Consider the following 9,907-nt stretch of genomic DNA (forward strand, 5'->3'; position numbering starts at 1 on the left):
GATTTATTAAATCTTTAAAAATAAGATTATTTTTCTAAAAATCATACATAAATAACCTGCTTTGAGGACTCCCATTTCTATAAGACCTCTGTAATGTATTTTTTTCTCCTGTTAATCTGCCTTGTGTCAATTTAATTATTAGATCAGCCAAAAGAACTCAAGAGGGTTAGGGATGAAATCTCCCCCTCCCTTATGAGACTGTGATATATATTTTAAAGCAACTGCATACATTTGAATATGAATTGTATATCGATTAGATGACACAATAAAATGTTATTTTTTGACCCAATCATGGCATTGCAGTTTGTGGGAGAATATACCTCCCTTTAGAGAAAGCATGCTGAGTACTTGGGGGATGAAATGTCCTGATAAAGAGGTAGGCAAAGGGACCTCAGCAATGTGACAAAATGTTAACACATGGTAAATGTTGTTGAAAAGTGTTCACTGTTGTATTTGTTTAACTTTTCTGTAAATGCTTAAGTTTTCAAAATAAATCAATGCAGAAAAATAAAATCCCTCTCTTCTTTTCCTTTTCTATTTCTGATAGGAAGGTAGGAAGATGTGTGGACAATAGATTTATTGACATACAGTTTATACTCACCATTTACATTGTGTATTTACAAATTCACATACTTGCCAAGAGTTCTTTGTAACCTCAGAATCAATACCTGTGACATTTTCCTGGTCATTTACTCACAGGCACAGAGCAGTAAAAACGTGAGTCACCAAGTGGCCATGTTCCCATTTGCAGCTGAACAAGAGAGCCTTCTGCCTTCTTGTTTCAGCTCTCACACATTTTGTGCTTTTTGTTGGTGATTTTGCTGTTTAAACACCCCCAAGCATAGTGCTAAGTGCTGTTTAGGATTCCTAAGCACAAGGATGCTGTGATGTGCTTTAGGGAGAAAATATATGCATTAGAGAAGCTTTATTCAGGCATGAGTTATGCTGCTGCCCATCAGGTCAAGGTCAATGAATCAACCATACCTATCTAATTAGGTGTCCTTACACAGAAACCACATAAAACGGGGTTATGAGGTTATCAGTTGACCACTTGTGACCCGAGGCTTGCAGGAACCCAACCCTGTATTTCCACCAGGAGCAATGGCCAGAATCTAGTAATTCAGTGTTTGCAGTGACTTTAGAGAATATACTTATCATGAATAACAAGAATCATTTGTATATGCAAATAAGCATGGTTGTAGACTTGGGCTTACCCTTCACCGGAATTAGATGTCTTATCCATGCATTTACTTTACCTCCACTTCCACCCCATCTCCAATAAGTAAAGAGGAAAATATGACCACAAAATGACCACAGAGCACAGAGCAAACCGGGACAGGCTTTCCCAGGGAATCTGTGAGGTAGGGGGTGAGGGGGGTGTTTCTCCAGCTGACGCCCTTCCTGAGGGGAAGGCAGGTCAAGAGTAGGCAGTGGTTTCCCCTTAACCTAAGGTCCGGGAAGAGGGACATTTCTTCAGTGAAAGGGAGACTGTGATGGGCTATACCATGGCTATAAACCCATAATTAACCTGGTGCCTTTAATGCCAATTGAGGAGAATAAGTGGGCACAGATGCAGGTGGCAGACCATAGGCACTGCTAACTTGTAGACAGTCACTACCAGCCTGGACCCTTTCTGAACCTCAGTGATGTGCTGGAAAGACAGAAGCAGAGAAAGGGAATGACCCACCCTGCGCTGGCTGCAGCCCAGAGGCCCCAAAAGATCCTGCAGCATCCACGTGGATGCATTTGAGGTCAGGAGACCTGGGAGCTTCTTCTTGAATCCTGGGCTACCTCTGTGAGACCAGAGACATGGTTCTCCAGGACTTGGAGGGTGGGCCAAGCAGAGGGGATGTATCTGCTTTGAAGAGTAGAGAGAAGCACTGAATCCATGAAGGATGCTCACTGGACAGGAGGTAGATGACCAGCTTCTGTGTTTGTGCTGGGTAATAATTAGTCTTCAGGGTCAGTCAGATAGTAACAGGTGGCAACTCTAGGCATAGGATGTTCCTTGATATGGGAATTTTTGAGAATTTCTTCAGAACATGCTTTCCCTGGGTCTTCCCTCCCCATTTCAATTTGTATCACTAGGTGTTGTGGTATATATCCTTTCATCAAATGTGCAAGCCATAGTTCTGCATTCCAGAGCGGAAAGAAACAGAAGGCTGGGATTCAAAAATATTAGCATAAATCATCTTTTGTAAAAGAACTTTAAAGTGTATTTGATGTCACAGACAGGACTAGCTGCCTAAACAATACCATCCTCCCCTGATCTCACTCCATTACCTTTACCTTAAAATAAAGGCATGTGGAGGTGACCAGGACTGACATAAACATTCCCCTTGCAGGTCTTCAGTCCCACAGGTAACCCTCCCTGGTTCACAGCCTTGAGAGGTCTGCTGAGGAGGTTCTAGGAACAATTTTCTATTTCTTTTTTGTTTTTTTGATGTGGACCATTTTTAAAGTCCTTATTGAATTTGTTACAATATATTTTCTTTTTTTTTTGGCTGCGAGGCATGTGAGATCTTAGCTCCCCAACCACGGATCGAACCTGCACCCCCTGCATTGGAAGGTGAAGTCCCAACGACTGGACTGACAGGGAAGTCCCTAGGAATGATTTTCTTCCTTAATAAAAGAGTTGCCTGTCCTTTCCAGGTACCCTTTTTGTGCCAGGATCTGCCATACCTCTCTGTGGCCATGAGGAAGACACCCCCAAATTAGGATGTGGAGGATGGGAAGCAGCTGGCTTCCGAATTTGTCAGCTCTGGAGCTCCCCACTTCTGGATCTGGGGAACTCTTGCTACTACCCTGCTCGCGACTGGCTGGGGGCAGAGGGGATGTTCTGGCACTTGCAGCTGCATTGTACAATGCAGGCTTATCTTTTGTGAGGAACAATAAAAGGAAAGCAGGTGTGAACAGACAACTGATTTTATTTGCATATTTGTCTAATTCCACTGATAATGCTTAGTTTAATGAGACACTAGCTCAGTTAACAGCAAGAATGCATTCCATCTATAAAATTCTTGGTTAGAAGCTTTCCACTAGAGTCACCCTCACATATCTTGTAAAGGTGATCCCATGCAATGCTTCGATCATAAATGTTAAAAATCTATTCTAGTGGTAGGTTGACTAAAGAAGAACTAATCATTCCATCACAAAGTGTGTGTGCGTGTTGTAAAACAAAGATAGCAGAAATATTTACTATTTGCATAAGGTAGATGACAGTCACATCTAAAGAGGGAAAAGTGTGCAGAAAAATAATGCTGATCATACAGGAGAAAATATCTTTCAACCACATAGTTGAATAAAAGCCATTCACAGAAGCATTTATGTAACTAAGTTTCACAGAAAAAATTAAGATTTTTAAAAGTAGCTTTTTAAAAATAAAAAATTGTTGAATGCCTGCAATATTACTACACTCTCCAGAGATCATCATTATTTTTTGTGTTAACTCTTTCAACTTGCATTATTTCTGTTTTATTTTCTTTTAATTCTTCCAATTTCCTGGATGTTTTAAAATATTTTACCATTCTTTCATTTCCTCAAATGTAATGATTCCCTTCATGTTTAGGATCTGTCTTTCAGGAACTTTTTCTTCTTTTTCTTGTTTTCCTTTCTCTCTGAGCTCTGTATCAGAGACACAGTGCTACCCACCCGCAGAGCTCCAGTGTGAGATTTTTATGCACGGGAGTGAGAGAGTTTTTCAATATGCTTCCTTTCAGCTGCTGCTTTATTTCTCTGTGAGGAAGAGAAGGTCACATTCAACTCTGCTTCCTGGTCTTCCTCAGAAATTATTTAAAATAGAAACGATAGGACTTTTAGGCTCTGATTAAATGCAGTTCTAGTAGGAAAAGAAAGAAATTATTTTTTTTCTGTCTGGTGATTTATGTATAGTTTATTAGCTTCCAAAAAATTATAAAATATTTTAAATCAAATCCATCTTTGATTTTTGAGTATCACCTAAGATCATTTTACCTCTCCTGTGACTAAGTATGGCTGTTATTCAGGCATTTACTTTCTTGACTTTGGAGAACTCTATTATATTAAATCTGTAGTATCCACTGATAAAATAATTTTGCCTGTTATTTATAAGATTCATTAGCTCTCATTGGCTTCAAAATATTCCATAAATGATTTTATTCATTTTCACATTTCATGAATTAAATATTATTAAATCTTACTATAAGACTGGCCATTGATTCTCAAACCCACACTTTAGTAAATCATTTTATGTTGTTCTGTATTATTTTCCATTATTAATAAAATAATCACTTTGTAAATTCTTATGAATGGAAACCAAGCCCCTGATGTCTGGACTCAAATGCTTAGGTAGAAATTCAATCAAGCCAAACTTAAGAATTTCCCTCTCATTGCTTTCTAGAGGTGTGGACCCTTGGCATGACCTAAGAGGCATTTATATACATGTTTGTTTGTTTCTTAGGACTCATTTCATACTAAGAGATCATAAATACATGTGTGCGCCTTTGTATACGTGTGTGTGTGCACGTCCCCTAGTTATACAACTGTGAAGGGGCTTAGATGGACAGCAACCAAGATCCAGTTTTTGTCTCTTGATAAGTGAGTGGAATGGTAGAGCAGAGGGTCATAACTAAATGGAAAGCAAGTCAGATATGAGAAGTCCTTCTAGAAACCAAGGGAAGAGAAAAGCAACATAACAGTAAGTGAGCTAAGATGATAACTAGAATCTTCATGTCCACCAAATAATGCAAGGTGTCACCTCAGAGGGGAATGGAAGATAGGATGGGTGCAGAGGGGACCCCACTTCATAGGCACGTCAGCAAGGTCGGGGAGGGTGGTAACATGAGGTGCTGGGAGACCTGGATGGACTGTGTCATCCCACTGTGGTGAGTAGTGTTCCCTGGGTGTGTTTAATCAGAAAGCAGTGTTGGAGTGAAGTAAGTCAGAAAGAGAAAAACAAATATTGTATGCTAATGCACATATATGGAATCTAAAAAAAATAAATAAAAGGTACTGATGAACCTAGCGACAGGGCAGGAATAAAGACTTAGGCATAGAGAATGGACTTGAGGACACAGGGAGGGGGAAGGGTAAGCTGGGACAAAGTGAGAGAGTGCCACGGGCATATATACACTATCAAATGTAAAATAGCTAGCGGGAAGCAGCTGTGTTGCACTGGGAGATCAGCTCAGTGCTTTGTGACCATCCAGAGGGGTGGGATAGGGAAGGTGGGAGGGAGGCTTAAGTGGGAGGGGATATGGGGATATATGTATGCATATGGCTGATTCACTTTGTTATACAGCAGAAACTAACACAATTTTGTAAAGTAATGATACTTCAATAAAGATCTATTAAAAAAATTAATGAATTGATTTTAGAGAAATTCAAATGAGGGCACAGCTGTTTATTTACAAGTAAGTGTATCCTAAGATTACTTATAATAGAAATAAATAAACAACAAACTATTCACCAGGGTGGATCAGGAAAATAGAGAGAGTGCACACCAGGGAATATTATGCAGCTGTGATGAGATGATACAGACCTTTAGGTATTGTCTGGGGTACATGGCCAAGATGTGATGTTGAACAGCAATAACAACAAAAAAGGGTACTGCAACTCTCCACCTTTCTCCTGTTGTCCCCTCTCTCTTCCACTCTGTGTACACAAACACACTCAGACACACACACATACACCTACACACCACACACACACATACACACACACCTACACACCACACACACACATACATATAAAATGAGCCCCAAGAAACAAGATGAAGCATGTGTATAAATTCTCCATAGCACCAGCCGAAGCATCCCCCGCATTTCAAATGGAGCCAGAGAGGGCTCCCCAAGTTCTGCTTTTTATACCAACATAACATAACACATTATTTAATTCTTTAGATGAGCCTGTATTTGTTTATCATGTAACCTAAGAACAAGAGCAAAAGCTTACTAGGAGGTCGAAGGGAGAGGGTTTAAGTCCAGGTTAGCCAGAAGAAGAGGCAGAATCAGATGTGAGGCAGTGGGGCTAGGACCAGAGCTCAGAATGGGGCCTCCAGGCAGGAGGGGGAAGCTTGTTCACACAGTGTGTCATGACCTCTGGGTTCTTCTTGATCTCCTGCAAAATTGTACTGCACTTTAAAAATTGATAAAGCACAGTTGCTTTAAAGTTTAAAAGATATATACAAATGAAGGCTTTAAATTTTCTAAACTAAATGAATTCCCTCTCACTGGTTGGTCGAAAACTTGATATAAAGCAAATCCAAAAGCCCTTGGCATTCATACATGTAACATTTGAAATTCTTGACTAAATAAGGGACCTATCCTGAAAGTCTGTGATACAGTAATTTGTGGGTTTTGCTAAGGGGTCACTTTGAACAATGGACACTTAGATCTTGGAGTTCAGAGCTAGTCTTTTACTAATTCCTGAACCTGAGCTCATTTGCTGATTACTGTCGACTGAGAAAAAGTGCACAGCCTAAAAGTTGAGAGTTATGTTTTATTCAGGGGACAAAACTGAGGACTTAAGCCCGGGACACAGCATCTCAGATAATTCTGAGGGACTCCTCCAAAGTGGTAAGGGGGGAGCCAGGATATAGAGGAGTTTTTGCCACCAAGGCCAGGTATTTGGAACATCAAAAGATTACTGTTAATTAAGGAAAACCAGACATCTCAAGTTAAAGAATTTAGTGCTTTTATATGTATGGGAAGATGCAAGAATCTGGGCTCACTGAAATCACCCCATTGACGTGCATCTCAGCCGTCTGAGGCCAGTGTCCTGTGCTTTCTAATCCTGAGTCCTCTCAGGGTACAAGTCAGAGTGTGGCTTCAGTGGTTGATGGTTGATGGGGGGCATCCTGTTTCCAACCTGAGTTCCCTCAGGGCTCACCTTTGGGGAGGCTGTAAAGTGATGGCTTGATGACTGCAACATCATTTTTGTACTGATACGGCACTGACATTTTTCATTCACAGCATGATCTCTGTTATGGACTGGATGTTGGCCCCTGCCCCATTCATATGTTGAAGCCCTGAATCCAAGTGTGTCTGTATTTGGTATAAGAAAGTGTGCCTTGTTATAAGGAAGGTGGACCCCTGATCCAATGGAATTAGTGTCTTGTTAGGAAGAGACACCAGATAGTGTCCCCCTCCCCCTCTGTTAGCACAGACACTGAGGAAAGGCCTGTGAGGACAGAATGAACAAGCAGATAGCCACTGTCACCCACCAAATCAGCCAGAAAGTTGATTTTTGGTTCCAGCCTCAAGAACTGTGAAAAATGAATGAATTTCAGTCTGTGATATTTTGTCACAGCAGCCTGAGACAGCTAATAAAATCTCATACACGTTTCGTCTGAGAAATGAAATGTAGCAGTGGTTTGAGGGGTCCACACACAACTAGGAGGATGTGAATGTCAAGGACTTACTTTACTCAACTGTTACGGTAAAGAGTTTTAAGTGATCCTCAACTTGTCTTCAAAGATCGTTCACTCTCATGTCCCCATTGTAAGGGAAATATAAGTATGCCAAAACTTTATAATTAAAACATTTTCATTTTAATAACCATTGTTGCTTTCCAAAACAATAATATATGACACACTTCAACTCAAATTAAGGGTTCAAGGTATTATAAGAAATCTAAACTATTACAATGATTGAATAAGTTATATATATTCAAAAGAAAAATAAGCCTACATTTATTAAAGGTTTAAAAAATATATATGAAGTATAGTTTTGAAGAAATGTTTATGCTCTGAAGCATCCTGCCCAGACAGCTCTGTGTCAATGGTATGACCCACTTGTGCTTTGTTACAGAACCTCTCTTTGAGAAATGAGGAGTATGTAGGATGTATTTCAATGATGCACAACAAAAGCATCACTGTATTTACTTTTCTTTTTTTTTAGAACTGGGTTTACAGTCTTTTTCTTTCTGCTTGAAAATAGAATTAACGAAACACAGATCTGTAGACTAGACCCTTCCCTGTTTTGATGCTAGTGTGTCTTCCTTATACTTCACACTGTGCACTTATTCTTAGACCAAGGCACCGCTCAGCTTTCTTTATTCTTTTTTTTTTTTTTTTTTTTGGAGAAAAACCAGTTTTCTGGGTTTTTTTTCTGATTTTCACTACAGGAGATGAGGAGACATTGGTGAGAGCCTTCAGGCGAAGCCGAGGTGGCTGGTGAGTGTTGGGTGGTGTGCTTGCAAGAGTTATGTTGGCTTTGAATCTTGCATCTCTTTTCATGGGTACATCTTAGTGCTAGTTTAGATCAAGGCCTTGGTGTTTGCGCTCCTATCTGATTTGAGGGTGAGCTTGAACACAGGTGATGCAAGTAGGCATTTTAGAAGGCAAATAGAGGCCGTCAGAATCACTTCCCAGACTCCTTGGCTACTTGATTCACAGGTGCTCATTCCAGACTCATTTGCTTTCTCCTCTTTTAGGACTCTTGCTCATTTTACTTTGCCTTAAAAGCGTAAGATGAACCTTCACTGTCAAATTGAAATTGTGAGCATTGCTTGTACTGACACTTCCATCCAATTTTTTTGGAAATAATGTTTTTTTTTTCTTTTGAAAGTTTCACTTTTGCCCTCTTAATGTCTTGAAGTAGAGTTCAATTTCCTTGTTCTGTTAGCTTTCCTCTCCTCTTTTTCTTCCCTGTGCATCTCTATGCTAATTTTAGTTTGTTCAGACTTAGACTCTAAATTGACCTGTTTTAGCAATGCTTCCTGGAAGCATTAGCTTTGGCCCTTGTTCCACTGACAAATATTTTGTCCTACATTTTCAGGCATGTATATTTACTAGCAGATCTGAAAATATAATTTGTTTTCCAATTCAAAAGTTTCTCCATCCAAAAGATTGGTTTTGAAGATACCCAATGAAGCACACTTAGAGAGGTTGATAAAAACCTTTCTTTAAAGTGAGGTGGACCAATCCAGTTCTATGGAGGACATTATTAGTGGACTTACCTTCACCTTAACTAGAAGATGCAAAATCAAATTCAAATCTTTCTTGATAAATAACAGATACTTGCTTTTCTATTTGGAATAATTCTTCTTGTTCTGGAAGGCCAGCTTCCTGAAGAGGAACTAACAAATCCTTCACAATACACCCCTGGAGATGTTATCCATGCTGGAGTCCTTTCCAGAGGGATTCACTATGTCCCAGGTCTGAGCAGTTTACTCTGTCTGCTGTGAAGTAAGTTTTACTTTTAACGCACATAGATAACATGTGAGGTGGTGAGATTATTTTCTCATCTGTAACTGGACATCTTGTGCTTCTCTCACTTTGTATTTTTCATTTTCCAAGACTAAAACCAACATTCTGTTGTTGTCCTGGTTATTCTTCAGCAGTTTACAAGTGTTAGTGATACTTCAGCATGGTGTCATTTCTCTCTCCTTTGTTTCCTTCTTTATTCTACACTGTACTGAAAAAACTATTTAAGGCACATTTTCTGGGCCATCTTCTGCCTTGGCCACCTCCTCTGCCTCTGTGCTTTTCCTCTTCACACTCCAGGCTCTGGGAAGCTGGCTGGCAGCCCTGGGACCTCCACGTCTGTGGCTCTATCTCCCCACCAGAGACTTCTGTGACCATATTCAAAATTGTTCTCTGCAGTAGCATAAAGTTTGCCTGAGAGGCTACGATCTCTGGACTTTTAATACAGTGAACCTGATTTGTGCTCAAAGATGAAAAGAGAAGTATGGCTAACCAACAAGGACCTACTCTATAGCACAGGGAACTCTGCTCAATATTATATAACAACCTAAATGGGAAAATGATTTGAAAAAGAATAGGTACATGTATATGTATAACTGAATCACTTTGCTGTACACCTGAAACTAACACAGCATTGTTAATCAACTCTACTCCAATATGAAGTAAAAAGTTAAAAAAAATAAGGCTACCATGTATCTAAATAATATTTTGCCTTGAAAAACA

At 39.8% G+C, this 9,907-nt stretch overlaps 1 pseudogene; it reads right to left on the minus strand.

Annotated features, from left to right (window-relative positions):
- Positions 1–9,431, minus strand: part of LOC112412717 (shugoshin 1-like) — a 57,999-nt pseudogene extending 48,568 nt beyond the window's left edge.
- Between the last annotated feature and the right edge of the window lie 476 nt (positions 9,432–9,907).

This window comes from Neophocaena asiaeorientalis, unplaced genomic scaffold (genome assembly GCF_003031525.2).
Source record: "Neophocaena asiaeorientalis asiaeorientalis breed wild unplaced genomic scaffold, Neophocaena_asiaeorientalis_V1.1 scaffold191, whole genome shotgun sequence".
Lineage (NCBI taxonomy): Eukaryota > Metazoa > Chordata > Mammalia > Artiodactyla > Phocoenidae > Neophocaena > Neophocaena asiaeorientalis.